The sequence below is a fragment of the Pan paniscus genome, chromosome X (genome assembly GCF_029289425.2).
Source record: "Pan paniscus chromosome X, NHGRI_mPanPan1-v2.0_pri, whole genome shotgun sequence".
Taxonomy (NCBI): Eukaryota; Metazoa; Chordata; class Mammalia; order Primates; family Hominidae; genus Pan; species Pan paniscus.
The window spans coordinates 102274361-102292210 of NC_073272.2; the positions used below are offsets into that span (position 1 = coordinate 102274361).

Consider the following 17850-nt stretch of genomic DNA (forward strand, 5'->3'; position numbering starts at 1 on the left):
GTCCCTTTGTTCTCATTAGTTTCAAAAAACTTCTTGATTTCTGCCTTAATTTCATTATTTACCCAGGAGTCTTTCAGGAGCAGGTTGTTCAGTTTCCATGTAGTTGTGTGGTTTTGAGTGGGTTTCAATTCACTCAACTCTTAATCTTGAGTGCTGTGTGGTCTGAGAGACTGTTATGATTTCAGTTGTTTTGCATTTGCTGAGGAGTGCTTTACTTCCAATCATGTGATCAACTTTAGAGTGAGTGCCATGTGCTGCTGAGAAAAATGTATTTTCTGTTGTTTTTGGGTGGAGAGTTCTGTAGATACCTATCAGGTCCATTCGGTCCAGAACTGAGTTCAAGTCCTGAATATGTTTGCTAATTTTCTGTCTCAATGATCTGTCTTATACTGACAGCAGGGAATTAAAGTCTCCCACTGTTATTTTGTGGGGGTCTGAGTCTCTTTGTGAGTCTTTAAGAACTTGTTTTATGAATCTGGGTGCTCCTGTATTGGGCTCATATATATTTAGGATAGCTAGCTCTTCTTGTTGAATTGAACCGTTTAATATTATGTAATGCCCTTCTTTGTCATTGTTGACCTTTGTTGGTTTAAAGTCTATTTTGTCAGAAACTAGGATTCCCACCCCTGCTTTTTACTGCTTTCCATTTGCTTGGTATAATTTCCTCCATCCCTTTATTTCAAGCCTGTGTGTCTTTGCACATGATATGTTTCTCTTGAATACAGCATACTGATGCATCTTCTCTTTTTATCCAGCTTGCCATTCTATGTCTTTTAATTGGGGCATTTACCCCATTTATGTTTAAGGGTAATATTGTTATGTGTGAATTTGGTCCTGTTATCATGATGCTGGTTGATTAATTTTGCAGACTTGTTACTGTAGTTGCTTCATAGTGTCGTTGGTACTTCAGTGTGTTTCTGTAGTGGCTGGTAATTGTTTTTCCTTTCCATGTTTAGTGATTCCTTTAGCAGCTCTTTCAAGGCAGGCCTGGTGGTGAGAAAATCCCTCAGCATTTGCTTGTCTGAAAAGGATTTTATTTTCCTTCGCTTATGTAGCTTAATTTGACCGGATATAAAATTCTGGGTTGGAAAATTTTTTTCTTTAAGAATGTTGACTATTGGCCCCCAATGTATTCTGGCTTGTAGGTTTTCCACTGAGATCTGCTGTTAGTCTGATGAGCTTCCCTTTGTAGGTGGCCTGATCTTTCTCTCTGGCTGCCCTTATCATTTTTTCCGTCATTTTGACCTCGGAGAATCTGATGACTATGTGTCTTGGGGTTGATCTTCTTATGGAGTATCTTATTGGGGTTCTCTGGATTTTCTGAATTTGAATGTTGGCCTGTCTTGCTAAGTTGGGGAAGTTCTCCTGGTTGTTATTCTGAAGTATGTTTTCCAACTTGGTTCTATTCTCTCTGTCTCTTTCAGGTACTCCACTCAGTCATAGGTTTGGTCTTTTTACATAGTCCCATAGTTCTCGGAGGTTTTGTTCATTCCTTTTCTTGCTTTTTTCTCTAATCTTGTCTGTCTGCCTTATTTCAGCAAGATAGTCTTCAAGCTCTGATACTCTTTCTTCCACTTGCTCAATTTGGCTATTGATGCTTGTGTGTTGCTTGAAGTTCTAATGCTGTGTTTCTCAGCTTCATTAGGTCATTTATGTTTCTCTGTAAACTGGTTATTCTAGTTAACAGCTCCTGTAACCTTTTATCATGATTCTTAGCTTCTTTGTATTGGGTTATAACATAATCCTTTAGCTCAATGAAGTTTGTTATTACCCACATTCTGAAGCCTACTGCTGTCAGTTCATCCATCTCAGCCTCAGCCCAGTTCTGTGCACTTGCTGGAGAGGTGTTGCAATCATTTGGAGGAGAAGAGGCATTCTGCCTTTTGGAATTTTCAGCAGTTTGCATTGGTTCTTCCTCATCTTCATGGATTTATCTACCTTTGCTCTTTGAGGCTGTTGACCTTTGTATGGGGTTTTTGTGTGGTCTTTTTTTGTTGATGTTTTTGTTGTTGTTGCCTTCTGTTTGTTTGTTTTTCTTCCAGCAATCAGGTCCCTCTTCTGCAGGTCTGCTGCAGTTTGCTGGGGGTCCACACCAGACGTTGTTCACCTGGGTATCACCAGTGGAGCCTGCAGAACAGCAAAGATTGCTGCCTGCTCCTTCCTCTGGAAGCTTTGTCCCAGAGGGATACCGACCTGATGCCAGCCAGAACTCTCCTGTATGAGGTGTCTGGCTACCCCTGTTGGGAGGTCTCACCCAGTCAGGAGGCATGGGATCAGGAGGAAGCTGTCTGGCTTCCGCTTAGTGGAGCTGGCGTGCTGTGCTTGGGGAATCCCCCTTGTCAGCAGGCAGGAAAGAGTAAGTCTGCTGAACCTGAGACCATGGCCACCCCTCTCTGAAGGTGCTCTTTCCCAGGGAGATGAGAGTTCTGTCTGTAAGCCCCTGGCTAGAGTTGCAGGAATTCCTGCAGGTAGGCCTTGCCCAATGAGGAGGGATGGATCCAGGTGCCACCTAAAGAAGCAGTCTGGCCAAGATCTTCTACAGCCGCTGTGCTGTGCTGTGGGGGAATATCACCCAGTCCAAACCTCCCAGCTTCTCTAGCACTGGCAGTGGAAAACTGCCAACTAGAGCCACAGTAATGGTGGTCGCCCCTCCCCCAGGGAACTCGGTCATCTTCCGCAGACTCCAGGCTGTTGTGCTGTCCAGCGGGGATTCCAAGCCAGTGGGTCTTAGCTTGTGGGATTCTGTGGTTGTGGGACCTACTGAGCAAGGCTACTTGGCTCTCTGACTTCAGCCCCCTTTCCATGGGAGTGGACGGCTCTTCTGCCACCCTGGAGTTCTGGGAGCCACCAGAGTATGTAAAAACTCCTGCAGCTCAGTGCCTGCCCCAACTGCTACTGACTGGTGCAGCTGCCGTAGGTCTGCCCAGTTTTGTGTTTGGGACCCAAGGCCCTGGTGGTGTAAGCACACAAAGGAATCTTCTGATCTGCAGATTGCAAAAATCCGTGGGAAAAGTGTAGAACCCTGAGCAGGTAGCACAGTCCCTCACCACCTCCCTTGGCTGAGGGAGGGAGGTCCCTTTGCACCATGCAGCTCCCAGGTGAACTGTCGCCCCACCCTGCATTTCTTTGTTCTCCATGGATGATGCCATCCACCTAGTCAGTCCCAATGACCCAGAGAAAATCTGTGTACCTCAGTTGGAAATGCAGAAACCACTTGCCTTTTGCATTCGTCTCAGTGGGAGCTGCCGACCAGAGCTGTTTATACTCAGCCATCTTGGGCCCTTCTCCAGTTCATAATTTTATGTCTTCTATTGTACAGCTTTACTTATTTTGTCTCTATTTTTTGTTATTGAAAGAGTGTTGCTGAAATCTTTGACTGTAAGTATGCATATCCCTATTTACAATTGTGGATATGCCTATCTCATTGAAGTTCTATCACAGTATTTTTGTTATTATTATTGTTTATTAATATACTGCAGGGTTCACCTTGACAATTTTTCATTATTGTTTATGATTGAAGTTACCCTATAATTTTATTTTTATTCTTTAATTTTCTCATTATTGTTTTGTTATGTTGAACTCATTAAATCAGTTTGGATAGCTTTTGTTCTTTTTCTAGTCTCAGGAACTGTTTGTATAAGATAGAGATCGTCTGTACCTTAAAGACACCTTAAAACTTATCTCTGAAACATTTGTACCCAATGCCTTTTAGGGTGGCACATATATCATATACTCTTTACAGATTAAAATAAGCTTTTCATACTCATTATCTGCACCGCAGCTTATTCACACAGTTTGTTGTACCTGGAGAAGCTACCTTTCTTACTTTGTCCCTTCCCTCCAGTTATCCCTCCCCCGCTATAATGTCTGTCAAAAGCCTGTCAATCCTTCAAATATTTTCTACAAGGCCATCCACCCCCTACATGGTGACACTCCTGATCCCTCTCACCAACTCCATGAACTTTCACCTTCTTTTGAGCCCACTTCCTAATCTAATGTGTTTATACCTTCACTCCAGCGGTTAACTTGTACTGTTTGATTGGACAGCCATTCAGATAATCTTCATATTCTGCCATTAACATTCCTGATCCTTCCTTCTCTGTGTATCTTTGTTTATCCTTGGCCCAGGTATTCCATGCTGGTTCAGGTTAGTGGAAACACCTTGCTTCAGAATCAAGTAAATACTTCCTTTGAGATGGGACTGTACACTAGAAAGTTTGTCTTAGAAAGAGATGGTAAGCTTAGAACATACTGTTTTTAATGTGTTTATGACCTTAGCGGCATATATTTTTAATTTTTAAGTCATTTACTAATGGAATTGGATAATGTAGTATTGCACTGTTGTTTTGATATTAGTAAAGAGGTTAAACATATTTTCAGATGTTTATTAGCTAGTTGTATTTTCTTTCCTGTGAGTGGATATTTTTAGGTTTTCCCCATTTGCCTTTAGAGGTCCTTGGTTTAGAGGTTTTCAGAGGTTCAAGAAATCCTTATAAATTTCTGTGCACACACAAACCTATGAACAGTCCAGCAATTTTGAAAGGAAAGTAATTTGGAGGTTGGGCAGGAATCTAAAATTTTTTTAATCAACCTATGGTTATTAAAACAGTAGAACTGACTCAGGAAAAGATAAATGGGACACAGAGAGCCCATATATAGGCATTTATACTAAGACGACAGTTCAGATTCATGGAAAAAAGTGAAATATTCAGTCTGCTGTGGGTCCTCAAGACCATCCACATGTTCAATGATTTGCTAGCAGGACACACAGGACTTGGCATATAGTTATACTCACAGCTGTGATTTATTACAGTGAAAGGGTACAAAACCAAACCAGCAAAGGGGGAAAAAGCATGGAGCAAAATCTAGAATAAAATAGGCTCAAGCTTCCAAGAGTCCTCTTGCTGTGTGTGGTCACACAGGATATGCTTAATTCCTCCAACAATTAATTGTGACAACATGTGTGAAATGTTTTGTCTACCAAAGACAACATTAGAGACTCAATGCCCAAGATTTTTACTGGGGGCTTTTCATGTATCTGCCCTTTGCCTAGCACAGGCCAAAATTCCAGAGTCCAAGAAGGAAAGAAAGTATTTTGCATGAACCACATTGTTTGCACAAAAAGTTTATGTACAGTGAGCCATTCTTATCAGCTCTAGGAATGGTGGGAATTCTCCCTTAGTCCAAGTTCCCAGACTCCAGGGCCGTCCTGGCAAGCAGGAGTTTCTAAGGAGAGCAATCTCAGGCCTGCTATGTTAACTTTTTTTTTTTTTTTTTTGCATATTTAGTGAACGGTGTTGGAATAATTAGCTAGTTATTTGGAAAAACAAGTTAAATTCCAATACACATGAACAAATCCCAGGAAGATTAGATGTCTTAATGAGTGTTTTAAATGGAGTGGAAGGAGAAATAAATACTCATTTACCTAGAATGAATTTTGGCTGGTAAATGAAAAATGGAAGAGGAAAATAGAAATGGATTTTTTTCTACATAATACCAGTATCATTTATTCAATAATACGCCCCTACTCCAACAATTTCTCATGTCTCTTTTGAAATTGATGATGTCATTTTCACATGTGTTTCTGAGGTAACTGTTCTCTGGTGTTAGAAACATACCAGTTCACTTACTGCAGTTTATAATAAGCATCGTGTCTTATCTGAGATGTTATATCCATAACTCACATACATAGTTGGGCTCTCTAGTTAATTTCATCTCCAATTAATTTTATTTTCATATTCCATCAATTAGATTGATTAGTGGTGAGGGACACTAATATTCTTCTATAACTCCCTTGAAACTTTCTTGGAGTTTCAAAATGGAAAAGGCTGTTGGTCAGGCCAAAGGATGTGTCTCTGTGTTGCCAGGTCTACTGGATGTCCTCAAGAAGCCATCCATAATAACACTTAGTACCTTGATGGCATTAAAAGAAGTACACAATATCTGGCCCTAGACCATACCAGCTCAGAAGCTCAATAACCTCATAACAGAAAAATAGATCCATCTGTGTGGGAAAAGCTCATGTTTAGCAAGTTCACAAGATTTACAGGATTCAAAATATCAGTTTATTAAATTATAAGGAGAAATAGTAACAGCATAGGAACTAGAATACTAGCATTTAGTGGATTCACTCACTTTATACAGACCTAGAGAAAAATAAAATTAAAATCACAAGACCAAGTAATTAATTTTGATTGAGAAGTAAATAAATTTTTTAATTTAATTTTGAGTTCCAGGATACATGTACAGAATGTGAAGGTTTTTTATATAGGTAAATGTGTGCCATGGTGGTTTGCTGCACCTATCAACTCATCACCTAGGTATTAAACCCGGCATGCAATAGCTCTTCTCCCTAATGCTCTTGCCTCCCCTGCCCTCCCCCTTCCTCCCCCGACAGGCCCCAGTGTATGTTGTTCCCTTCCCTCTGTCCATGTGTTCTCATTGTTCAGCTCCCACTTATAAGTGAGAACATGCAGTGTTGGGTTTTCTCTTCCTGCATTAGTTTGCTGAAGATAATGACTTCCAGCTCCATCCATGTCCCTGAAAGGACATGATCTCATTCCTTTTTATGGCTGCATAGTATTCTATGGTATATATGGTACCACATTTTCTTTATCCAATCTATCATTGATGGGCATTTGGGTTGATTCCACATCTTTGCTATTGTGAATAGTGCTGCAATGAACATACATGTGCATGTATCTTTATAATAGAATGATTTATATTCCTTTGGGTATATACCCAGTAATGGGATTGCTGAGTCAAATGGTATTTCTGGTTCTAGGTCTTTGAGGAATTGCCACACTGTCTTTCACAATGGTTGAACTAATTTGCATTCCCACCAACAGTGTAAAAGTGTTCCTATTTCTCCACAGCCTCATCAGCATCTGTTGTTTCTTGACTCTTTAATAATTGCCATTCTGATTGGTGTGAGATGGTATCTTAATGTAGTTTTGATTTGCATTTCTGTAATGATCAGTGATGTGGAGCTTTTTTTCATGGTTGTTGGCTGTATAAATGTCTTCTTTTGAGAAGTGTGTGTTCATGTCCTTTGCCCACTTTTTAATGGGGTTGTTTGGGGTTTTTTGCTAAATTTGTTTAAGTTCCTTGTAGATTCTGGATATTAGACTTTTTTCAGATGAATAGATTTCAAAAATTTTCTCCCAACCTGTACGTTGTCTGTTCACTCTGATTATAGTTTCTTTTGCTGTGCAGAAGCTCTTTAGTTTAATTAGATCCCATTTGTCAATTTTTGCTTTTGTTGCAATTGCTTTTGACATTTTTGTTGTGAAATCTTTGCCCGTCCCTACATTTTGAGTGGTATTGCCCAGATTTTCTTCTGGGTTTTTATGGTTTGGGGTTTTGCATTTAAGTGTTTAATCCATCTTGAGTTAATTTTTGTATATGATGTAAGGAAGGGGTCCAATTACAGTTTTCTGCATATGACTAGACAGTTTTTACAGCACCATTTATTAAATAAGCAATCCTTTCCCTGTTGCTTTTGTCAGATTTGTCGAAAATCAGATGGTTGTAGATGTGCAGTCTGATTTCTGAGATCTCTATTCTGTTCCATTGGTCTATGAGTCTGTTTGTACCAGTACCATGCTGTTTTGGTTACCGTAGCCTTGTAGTATAGTTTGAAGTAGTGTGATGCCTCCAACTTTTTTCTTTTTGCTTAGGATTGTCTTGGCTATACTGGCTCTTTTTGGTTCCATATGAATTCTAATGTAGTTTTTTCTAATTCTGTGAAGAATATCAATGGTAGTTTAATAGGAATAGCATTGAATCTATAAATTGCTTTGGGCAGTGTGGCCATTTTCACGATATTAATTCTTCCTATCCATGAGCATGGAATGTTTTTCTATTTATTTGTGTCCTCTCTGACTTTTTTGAGCAGTGGTTTCTAGTTCTCCTTGAAGAGGTCCTTCATTTCCCTTGTTAGCTGTATTCCTAGGTATTTTATTCTCTTTGTAGCCATTGTGAATGGGAGTTTTTTCATGATTTGGCTTTCTGCTTGTCTGTTGTTGGTGTATAGTAATGCTTGTGATTTTTGCACATTGATTTTGTATCCTGACTTTGCTGAAGTTGCTTATGAGCTTAAGAAGATCTTGGGCTGAGGTGATGGGGTTTTCTAGATATAGGATCATGTCATCTGCAAAAAGAGACAATTTGACTTCCTCTCCTCCTATTTGAATACCCTTTATTTTTTTCTCTTGACGAATTACCCTGGCCAGAACTTCTAATACTATGTTAAATAGAAGGGGAGAGGCCAGGCACGGTGGCTCATGCCTGTACTCCCAGCACTTTGGGAGGCCGAGGCGGGCAGATCACGAGGTCAGGAGATCGAGACCATCCTGTCTAACATGGTAAAACCCCAACTCTACTAAAATACAAAAAATTAGCCATGTGCGGTGGCGGGTGCCTGTAGTCCCAGCTACTCGGGAGGCTGAGGCAGGAAAATGGCGTGAACCCAGGAGGCGGAAGTTGCAGTGAGCCGAGATCGCACCACTGCACTCCAGCCTGGGTGACAGAGCGAGACTCCGTCTCAAAAAAAAAAAAAAAAAAAAAATAGAAGGGGAGAGAGAGTGTATTTTTGTCTTGTGCTGGTTTTCAAGGGAAATGCTCCCAGCTTTTGCCCATTCAGTATGATATTGGCTATGAGTTTGTCATAAATGACTCTTCTTTCTTTTCTTTTTCTTTCTTTTTTTGAGATGGAGTCTTGCTCTGTCACCCAGGCTGGAGTGCAGTGGCACAATCTCGGCTCACTGCAACCTCTGCCTCCTGGGTTCAAGTGATTCTCATGCCTCAGCCTCCCGAGTAGCTGGGACTACAGGCACCTGCCACCATGCCAGGCCAATTTTTGTATTTTTAGTAGGGATGGAATTTCGCCATGTTGGCCAGGCTGGTTTCGAACTCCTGACCTCAGGTGATCTGCCCGCCTCAGCCTCCCAACGTGCTGGGATTACAGTCATGAGCAACCACCCCTGGCCATAAATGGCTCTTATTATTTTGAGGTATGTTCCTTCAATACCTAGTTTGTTGAGAGTTTTTAACTCAAAGGGATGTTGAATTTTATCGGAGGCCTTTTCTGCATCTGTTGAGATAATCTTGTGGTTTTTGTCATTGGTTCTGTTTATGTGATAAAATACGTTAATTTGATTTCATATGCTGAACCAGACTTGAATCCCAGAGATGAAGCCAACTTGATCGTGGTGGATAAGCTTTTCAATATGCTACTAGATTCTGTTTGCCAGTATTTTACTGAGGATTTTTGCATTGATGTTCATAAGGGATATTGGCTTGAAGTTTTTTTGTTTTTGTTGTATCTCTGCCAGGTTTTGGGTATCAGGATGATGCTGGCCTCATAAAGTGGGTTAGGGAGGAGTCTCTTCTTTTCAGTTGTTTGGAATAGTTTCAGAAGAAGTGGTCCCAGCTCCTCTTTGTACCTCTGGGTGAATTCAGTTGTAAATTTGTCTGGTCCTGGGATTTTTTTGGTTAGTAGGCTATTTATTCCTGCCTCAATTTCAGAACTTGTTATTGGTCTATTCAGGGATTCAACTTCTTCCTGGTTCAGTCTTGAGGGTCTATGTGTCCAGGAATTTATCCATTTCTTCTAGATTTTCTAGTTCATTTGCATAGCGGTGTTTATAGTATTCTCTGGTAGTTTTTTGTATTTCTGTGGGGTCATTGGTGATATCCTCTATCATTTTTTATTGTGTCTATTTGATTATTCTGTCTTTTCTTCTTTATTAGTGTAGCTAGTGGCCTATTTATTTATTTATTTATTTATTTTATTTCAGAAAACCAGCTCCTGGATTCATGGACTTTTTGAAGGGTTTTTCATGTCTGTATCTCCTTCAGTTCAACTCTGATCTTGGTTATTTCTTGTCTTCTGCCAGCTCTGGGGTTTGTTTGCTCTTGGTTCTCTAGTTCTTTTAGTTGTGTTGTTAGGGTGTTAATTTGAGATCTTTGTAGCTTTTTGATGTGCACATTTAGTGCTACAAATTTCCCTTTTAACACTGCTTTTGCTGCGTCCCAGAGATTCTGGTACTTTGTATTTTTGTTCTCATTAGTTTCAAAGAACTTCTTGATTTCTGCCTTAATTTCATTATTTACCCAGGAGTCATTCAGGAGCAGGTTGTTCAGTTTCCATGTAGTTGTGTGGTTTTGAGTGAGTTTCTTAATCTCGAGTTCTAATTTGATTGTACTGTGGTCTGAGAGACTGTTATGATTTCAGTTCTTTTGCATTTGCTGGGGAGTGTTTTACTTCCAATTATGTGATCGACTTTAGAGTAAGTGCTACATGGCACCAAGAAAAATGTATATTCTGTTGTTTTTGGATGGAGTGCTCTGTAGATATGTGTCAGGTCCACTTGGTCCAGAGCTGAATTCAAGTCCTGAATATCCTTGTTAGTTTTCTGTCTTGACAATCTGTCTAATATTGACAGTGGGGTGTTAAAGTCTTCCACTATTATTGCGTGGGGGTCTAAGTCTCTTTGTAGATCTCTAAGAACTTCTTTTTATGAATCTGAGTGCTCCTGTATTCGGTGCATATATATTTAGGATAGTTAGATCTCCTTGTTGAATTGAACTTTTACCATTGTGTAATGCCCTTCTTTGTCTTTTTTGATCTTTGTTGGTTTAAAGTCTGTTTTGTCAGAAGCTAGGATTGCAACCCTGCTTTCTTTCTGCTTTCATGAGCCTATGTGTGTCTTTGCATGTGAGATGGGTCTTTTGAATACAGTACACTGATGGGTCTTGACTCTTATCCACCTTGCCATTCTGTGTCTTTTAATTAAAAATATGGAATGCTTCATGAATTTGCATGTCATCTTTGCACAGGGGCCATGCTAATCTTCTCTATATCGTTCCAATTTTAGTATATGTGCTGCCAAAGTGAGCACAATCTTTTTTCATATTAATTTAAATGTGTAAAATGTAGTTATAAAGTTGGAGCATATGATCAAGCCTGAATGATCCTACTCAAAGTGCTAATCTGAAGTTTAAAAAAGAAAGGAATCTATGCCAGAATTTATTTAAATTGACAACAAATTACACATTATTTTCATAGCAGGTTTTTTTTTTATGAAAGTAGCAGTGAGCACATTGACATTATGATGCGAGCTTCTTATGTCTTTGTGGAATGGTAACAAGCATTTTGCCACAGGTGGCTGAACTGGTTTATTAATTCTAGTAAGTTTCTTGTGGATCTTGGGATTTTCTATGTATAGCATCATGTCATTAATGACGAGAGAGAGTTTCACTTTTTCCTTTCCAATTTATATGCCCTTTATTCTTTTGTCTTGCCTAATTATCTGGCTAGACTTCCAGTACCATGTTGAATTGATGCAGTAAAAGTGGGCATCCTTGTCTTGTTTTTGATTATAGGAGAAAGCCTTTCATCCTTAAGTATGATGCTAGCTATAAGTTTTTTGTAAATGCCTTTTATCATGTGAAGGAAGTTCTCTTTTATTCCTGGTTTGGTGAGTGTTTTTATCATGGTAGGGAATTGGAATTTGTCAAAGGCCTTTTCTGTATCAATTTGTAAGAACGTGATGTTTTTCCTTCATTCTCTTCATGTGATGTATTATGTTGATTTTCATATATTGAACTAAATATGTATTCCTGGAATAAATTCCACTTGGTCATGGAGTATAATATTTTAATATGCTGTTAGATTCAGTTTGATAGTTGTTGATATTTTTGAGAATTTTTACATCTATATTCATAAGTGATATTGATCTATAGTTTTCTTGTGATATTTTTGTCTGGCTGTGATCTCAGTTTAAGGATGTCTTCATAGAATGAGTTAGGAAATGTTGCAATCCTCTTCTAGTTTTTGGAATACTTCAAGATGTGTTTGTGTTAATTTTTTTTTTTTTTTGAGACAGTCTCGCTCTGTCACCCAGGCTGGAGCACAGTGGTGCAATCTCAGCTCATTGCAACCTCCACCTCCCGCATTCAAGCTATTCTCCTGCCTCAGCCTCCCAAGTAGCTGGGATTACAGGCATGCACCACCATGCCTGGCTAATTTTTGTATCTTTAGTAGAGATGGGGTTTCACCATGTTGGCCAGGCTGGTCTAGAACTCCTGACCTCAGGTGATCCTGCTCACCTCAGCCTCCCAAAGTGATGGAATTATAGGCGTGAGCCACTGCGCCCAGCTTTATGTTAATTACTTTTAAATGTTTGGTACAATTCACCACTGAAGCCATTTGATCCTGGACTTTTCTTTGCTAGGAGGTTTTTGGTTACTGATTCATTCTCTTTACCTATATCTCATCAGATTTTGTACTTCTTGAGTCATTTGGGCAGTTTTTGTGTTTCTAGGAAGTTGTCCATTTTATCTAGGTTATCTAATTTGCAGTAGACAATTGTCCATAGTATGTTTTATACTACTTCATATTTCTGTAAGGTCGCTAGTAATGTCCCCACACTTTATTTCATTTTAAAACTATTTAATTGATATATGATTGATATATAAAAAAGCTCTATACATTTAATGTTAATGATAAGGTCATAAATATATCTATCACTTTCCAAAGAGTCCTCCCATCCCCTTTATTATCATTGTGTGTCTCTGTGTGTGTGTTTGTGTGTGTGTTAAGAACAATTAACATATCTACTGTCTTAGCAAAGTTTAGGTATATAATACATTATTGTTACCTATCGATATTATGCTGTATATTAGTGTATTTGATAGGAAAAAAAAACACAAGATGTTCTTCCTTCTCTCAAATGCTCCACTCAACACAACACAGAACACTTTTTGTGGCCAAAATGTGTGGCTTTTTTCCCTAAACACCAAACTTTTCTGCAACAGACACCAACAGGGTGTCTTATAATTCAATTTGATTATGACACTCTCTACCTGGAATTAGAGTCAAATCCTACAGGTTAAGGGCTCAGTCCCACAAGATGGCCCCCCACTTCTAATGCCAGTTGAAAGCTCCAGATTGTTTTACACATGCTTCTGACCTACCAGCTAATAATCAGGGTTTTTCTAGACCCCTTCCTCAGGTACAATTAATTTGTTAGCATGACTCACAGAATTTGAGAAAACACTTACATTTACTGGTTTATTATATTACTAAAGGATATGACAAAGGGTATAGTTGAACATTGAGATGAAGACATACATAGGGTGTGGACTGGAAGGTTCCTGAGTGAAGGAGCTTCTGTCCCCTTGTAGTTGGGGTGTGCCACCTTCCAGTAGTCTCTCCTGATCCATTGCATTTATGTGCTATCAGCTGTAATGTCTCTTCCTTCATTTCTGATTTTTTTGAGTCTACTCTCTTTTTTTCTAGTCTAGCTAAAGGTTTGTCAATTTGGTTTATCTTTCTTTTTGAGAAACCAACTCTTAGTTATTTGGTCATTTCGATTGTTTTTCTAGTCTCTATTTCATTTATTTCTGCTGTTATATTGATTATTTTCTTTTTTTCTAATCACTTTAGGCTTGATTTTTTCTTCTTTTTCTCTGTGAGTTATAAAGTTAGGTTGTTTATTTCAAATCTTTTGTTTTTCTTAATGTTGGCATTTATTGCTATAGACTTCTCTGTTATAATGGCTTTTGATGTATACTATAAGTTTGGTATATGATATTTTCATTTTTGTTTCTCTCAAGATAATTTTCATTTCCTTTTTTATTTAATCTTTGATTTATTGGTTTTTCAGGGGAATGCTGTTTAACTTCCATGTATTTGTGACTTTTCCAAGATTCCTCCTGTTGTTGATTTCTAGTTTTATATTGCTGATATAAGTATTATTATTGATTCTAGCTGATAACAAGTTTAATCACAGACAATAACTACACTTTTACTTCTCCACTGCCACATTTTAAGTTATTGATGTCACAATTTACATCATTCTGTATTGTGTGTTCATTAAAAAATTATTATGGCTAGAGTTATTTTTAATGCTTTTGTCTTTTAACTTTATACTAGAGTTGAAAGTGATTTATATAACATCATTACATTATTAGACTATTCTGAATTCAACTATATACTTATTTTTACTGGTGAGTTTTATACTTTCATATGTTTTAATGTTGCTAATTATCATCCTTTTGTTTCTAAACTTGAAGAACTCCCTTTAGCATTTGGTAAGGAAGGCCTATTGGTGATAAACTCCCTCAGCTTTTGTTTGTCTGGGAACATTTTTATTTATTTATTTATTTATTTTCATTTCTGAAGGACAACTTGCTGGACAAAGCATTCTTAGTTGGAAGTGTTTTTTTTTTCTTTCAGCCCTTTGAATGTATTATCCCACTCTCTCCTGGTCTGCAAGGTTTCTTCTAAGAAATCCCTTGTAATGTTATGGGGATTCCCTTTATGTGGTGAGTTGCTTTTCTCTTGCTGCTTACAAAATTCTCCTTGTCATTGACTTTTCGCAATTTGATCATAATGTGTCTCAGTGAATACCTTTTTATGTTCAATCTGTTTTGAGTTCTTTGGGCTTCAAAGATCTGGATATTAATTTCTCTCTCCAGATTTGGGAAGTTTTCTGTCATCATTTATTTAAATATGCTTTCTCTCCCTTTCTTTTTTTCTGCTCCTTGGCCTTTCATAATGCATCTATTGGTTCACTTGGTGGTCTTCCATAGTCCTGTAAGCATTCTTCACCCTTTTCCATTCTTTTTTCTTTTCATTCTGTATACTGGATAATTTTAAACAATCTGTCTTTAAGTTTACTGACTTTTTTCCTGCATGATTAAGCATGTTGTTGAGCTATCTGTTGAATTGTTCAGTTCAGTTATTGTTCAGCTCCAGAATTTGTTTGGTTCTTTTGTATAGTTTCTATCTCTTTGTTAAATTTCTCATTCTGTTCATGTGTTTTTAAAATTTCATTTAGTTATTTATCTGTGTTATGTTGTAGCTCACTGAGCTTTTCTAAGACAATTATTATAATTCTTATCAAGAAGTTCATTGATTTTCATTTCTTTGGCATCAGCCATTGGAGCTTTATTTTGTTCCTTTGGTGTCTCATGTGTCCTTGATTCTTCATTTCCCTTGAAGTCTTGTGTCTCTGTCTTCACATTTGAAGAAACAGTAACCTCCTCGAGGTAAAGATCTCCACAAGTGAGTCTGACTCAAGATTTTGGGGGATCTCTCAGATATTTTGTATGGATATATCTGCTCCAATCTTCTGAAGTCTTGGGATTGTGTACCTTCTCTTGATTTCACAATGCCATGCCAGCTGCTGAAAGCCTCCTAATTATTTTCTCTATGGCAGTGCAATCTTGAAGTGTCAAGATTGAGCATTTTCTCCAAATCTAGCAGAGTTGCAGTGGCTGGTCATATCTGTGTGCTGTCTATTGAGGCTCATGCACACTATCTGTGGGTGAATGCAGGGTCTCAGCTCTTGGGGAAGGAGCATGTGGACTAATGAGGGTGTATGTCAGCTAGTTGGAAGGTCCACAGGTGAAACATCCTATGAGGTTCATGAGTGGAACTTTTGGTGGAATACACAAGCCAGTTCATAGGATCCGTCAGTTTCTGAGGAGGTCTCTTTTGGCCCTGAGCTCTGCCACCTTGGGCAGGTGGGTGGTGGGGGATGACATGGGTATATGAAATTGTTCTACTTACCCTCTTCAATACATCTATTCCTAGGTTGTTTTTTTGTTTTTTTGTTTTTTTCTACAGCAGGGAGCTCGAAACTTTCAGCTGGATTCCTGGGCTCCCCTAAATGTTTTCTCATCTGTCTCAGTCCATTTTATGTAGTGACAAAGAAATGCTTGAGGCTGAGTTATTTATAAAGGAAAGAGGTTTATTTGGCTCATGGTTCTGCAGGCTGTACAAAAAGCACAGCACCAGCATTTACTTCTGGTGATGGCCTCAGGCTGCTTCTACTCATGGCAGATGGTGAAGGGGAGTCAGGGTGTATAAAGATCACATGGTGAGAGAGAAAGTAAGAGAGAAAGGGAGGTGCCAGGCTCTTTTTAACAACCAGCTCTCCTGGGATCTAGTAGAACAGGAACTCACTCACCCCCTCCCTGAGGGAGGGTATTAATCTTTTCATGAAAGATCTACTCCCATAACCAAAACACTTCCCATTAGGCTCCACCTCCAAGATTAGGCATCAAATTTCAACATGAGCTTTTTAGGAACAAACATCCAAACTATAAAGTTGTTTGTTAAGATCAATGTATCTGTGGAGATACGGGGGCTGGATCCTCCTATTCTGCAACTGTGCATTGTGCTGATGTGTTCTCTACTTCCAAATTTCCATGAATTGAGTCTCTCTCTCTTTCTTTCTTTTTTTTGACAGTCTTGCTAGAGATTTGACAATTTTCATATCTTTTGGAGGGAGCAACTTCTGGTTTCATTCAAACTCTCTATTTCTTTTCTATTCTCTATTGATTTTATCTCTGCTCCCATATTTACCCTACAGATCTGCAAAATACCAGAACTCATTATTTCTATCCAGCTATAATTCCGTATCCAGAATTTTTATGTAGTGCTCTTTTACAACTTCTATCTCTATTGATATCCTCACTTTGTTGAGATAATAGTTCTCCAGGCTTCCTTTAGTTCTTTGTTCATTGTTTCCCTTAGCTCTTTGAGCATATTTAAGACAGTTTATTTAAAGCATAAAGTCTGCATTTAATGTGGCAAATGTCTAGGCTTACTCAGGGTCCATAGCTATTAATTTTTTTTCTTTCTGTGAATGAACCATACTTTCTTACTTTGTTTGTGCCTCTTTTTTTTTGAAAACTGGACATTTATATTATTATAATGTGGTAACCTTATAAATCAGGTTATCTCTCCTCCTTGGGGTTTTTTGTTGCTATTTGTTGTAGGTTGTGATTTTTTGTTTGTTTGGTGATTTTTCTGATCTATTTTTAAAGACTATATTCTTTGTCATTTTTGGTCCTTGAAATCTCTGTTCTGTTATCTCAGTGGTCACTTAGTAATTAAACATGTTTTTAAAAATATCTAAAGTTAAAAAATGTTTTTAGTTATCTTACAATCTTTGTAGATTGGCTCTGTGTTGGTGCACTCTTTTGGTGCTTAGCTGGGCCACTTACATCTCTGCATAGACCTTCACTTCCTCCTTGCTAGAGCCTAAAGTAAAGGTCAGTAAGAAGTGAAATCTTCAGGTTTTCTCCAGTGTTTTCTGAGCATGTATCTCTCCCATAGCTTTCTGTTTCCCTTCTATATACAGGGGCTTTTAAAAGCCCTTACTCCCCACATATCTCCTTCAGTAGCATTTTCCCCAAGGATTTTTGGTCTGTCTATGGCTTGTTCTTTCTATTATTTCTTGTCCTAGGAGGCTGCAGCCTGCATGTTTGCCTTTAAATGCTTTCAACAAAAGTTAAAAGGCTGGCAAAACAAACAAACAAACAAAACAAACAAACAAAAAACCACAATTCTGAGCTAACCCCTCTGGGAGCTTTCAGACAGATCAAAACACAAAACCACATTTATGTGAGAACAGCGTCCAAATTGCCTCTCTGGCTCCTAGCAAGCCACACCAGGAAAACAAGCAGCTGCCCCTATGGCAGCCTACCAGCTAGGTAGTGTAGGATGGTAGACAGTAAGTTAAAATGCCATAATACTCTCTCACTGAAATTTGGTACCTTTTAAAAATTAAGTGTTCCCTTTCTTGTTGTAATTCCTAAATTATAATTTGTCTTCCAAAATATTTTATTCTGACCATTTTTTCTTTAATGGATGAATGCAGTTTTGGAGTTTCTTCCTCTACCATTTTCAATGATGTCCCTCACTTGAGAAATTTTAAACCTAAGCCTACCAACACACAGAGATGAAATTCTATTTCACATTAATTGACTGGTCAAATGAATACTACATAGATAATTTTGAGGTCGCAAACAAGTAGTGAGCCTAGGTAC

The 17850-nt window shown here is 38.4% G+C and overlaps 1 protein-coding gene and 1 non-coding gene across 2 annotated transcripts in view; one reads left to right on the forward strand and one right to left on the reverse strand.

Moving 5' to 3' along the window:
• GPRASP2 (G protein-coupled receptor associated sorting protein 2) overlaps positions 1 to 17850 on the forward strand; it is a 117882-nt gene that overhangs the window by 68058 nt on the left and 31974 nt on the right. The gene's annotated exons all lie outside the window — the stretch shown is intronic.
• Positions 10798 to 10904, reverse strand: LOC112438503 (U6 spliceosomal RNA). The gene has a single exon (XR_003026920.1). It is a non-coding gene; the product is annotated as a U6 spliceosomal RNA (small nuclear RNA).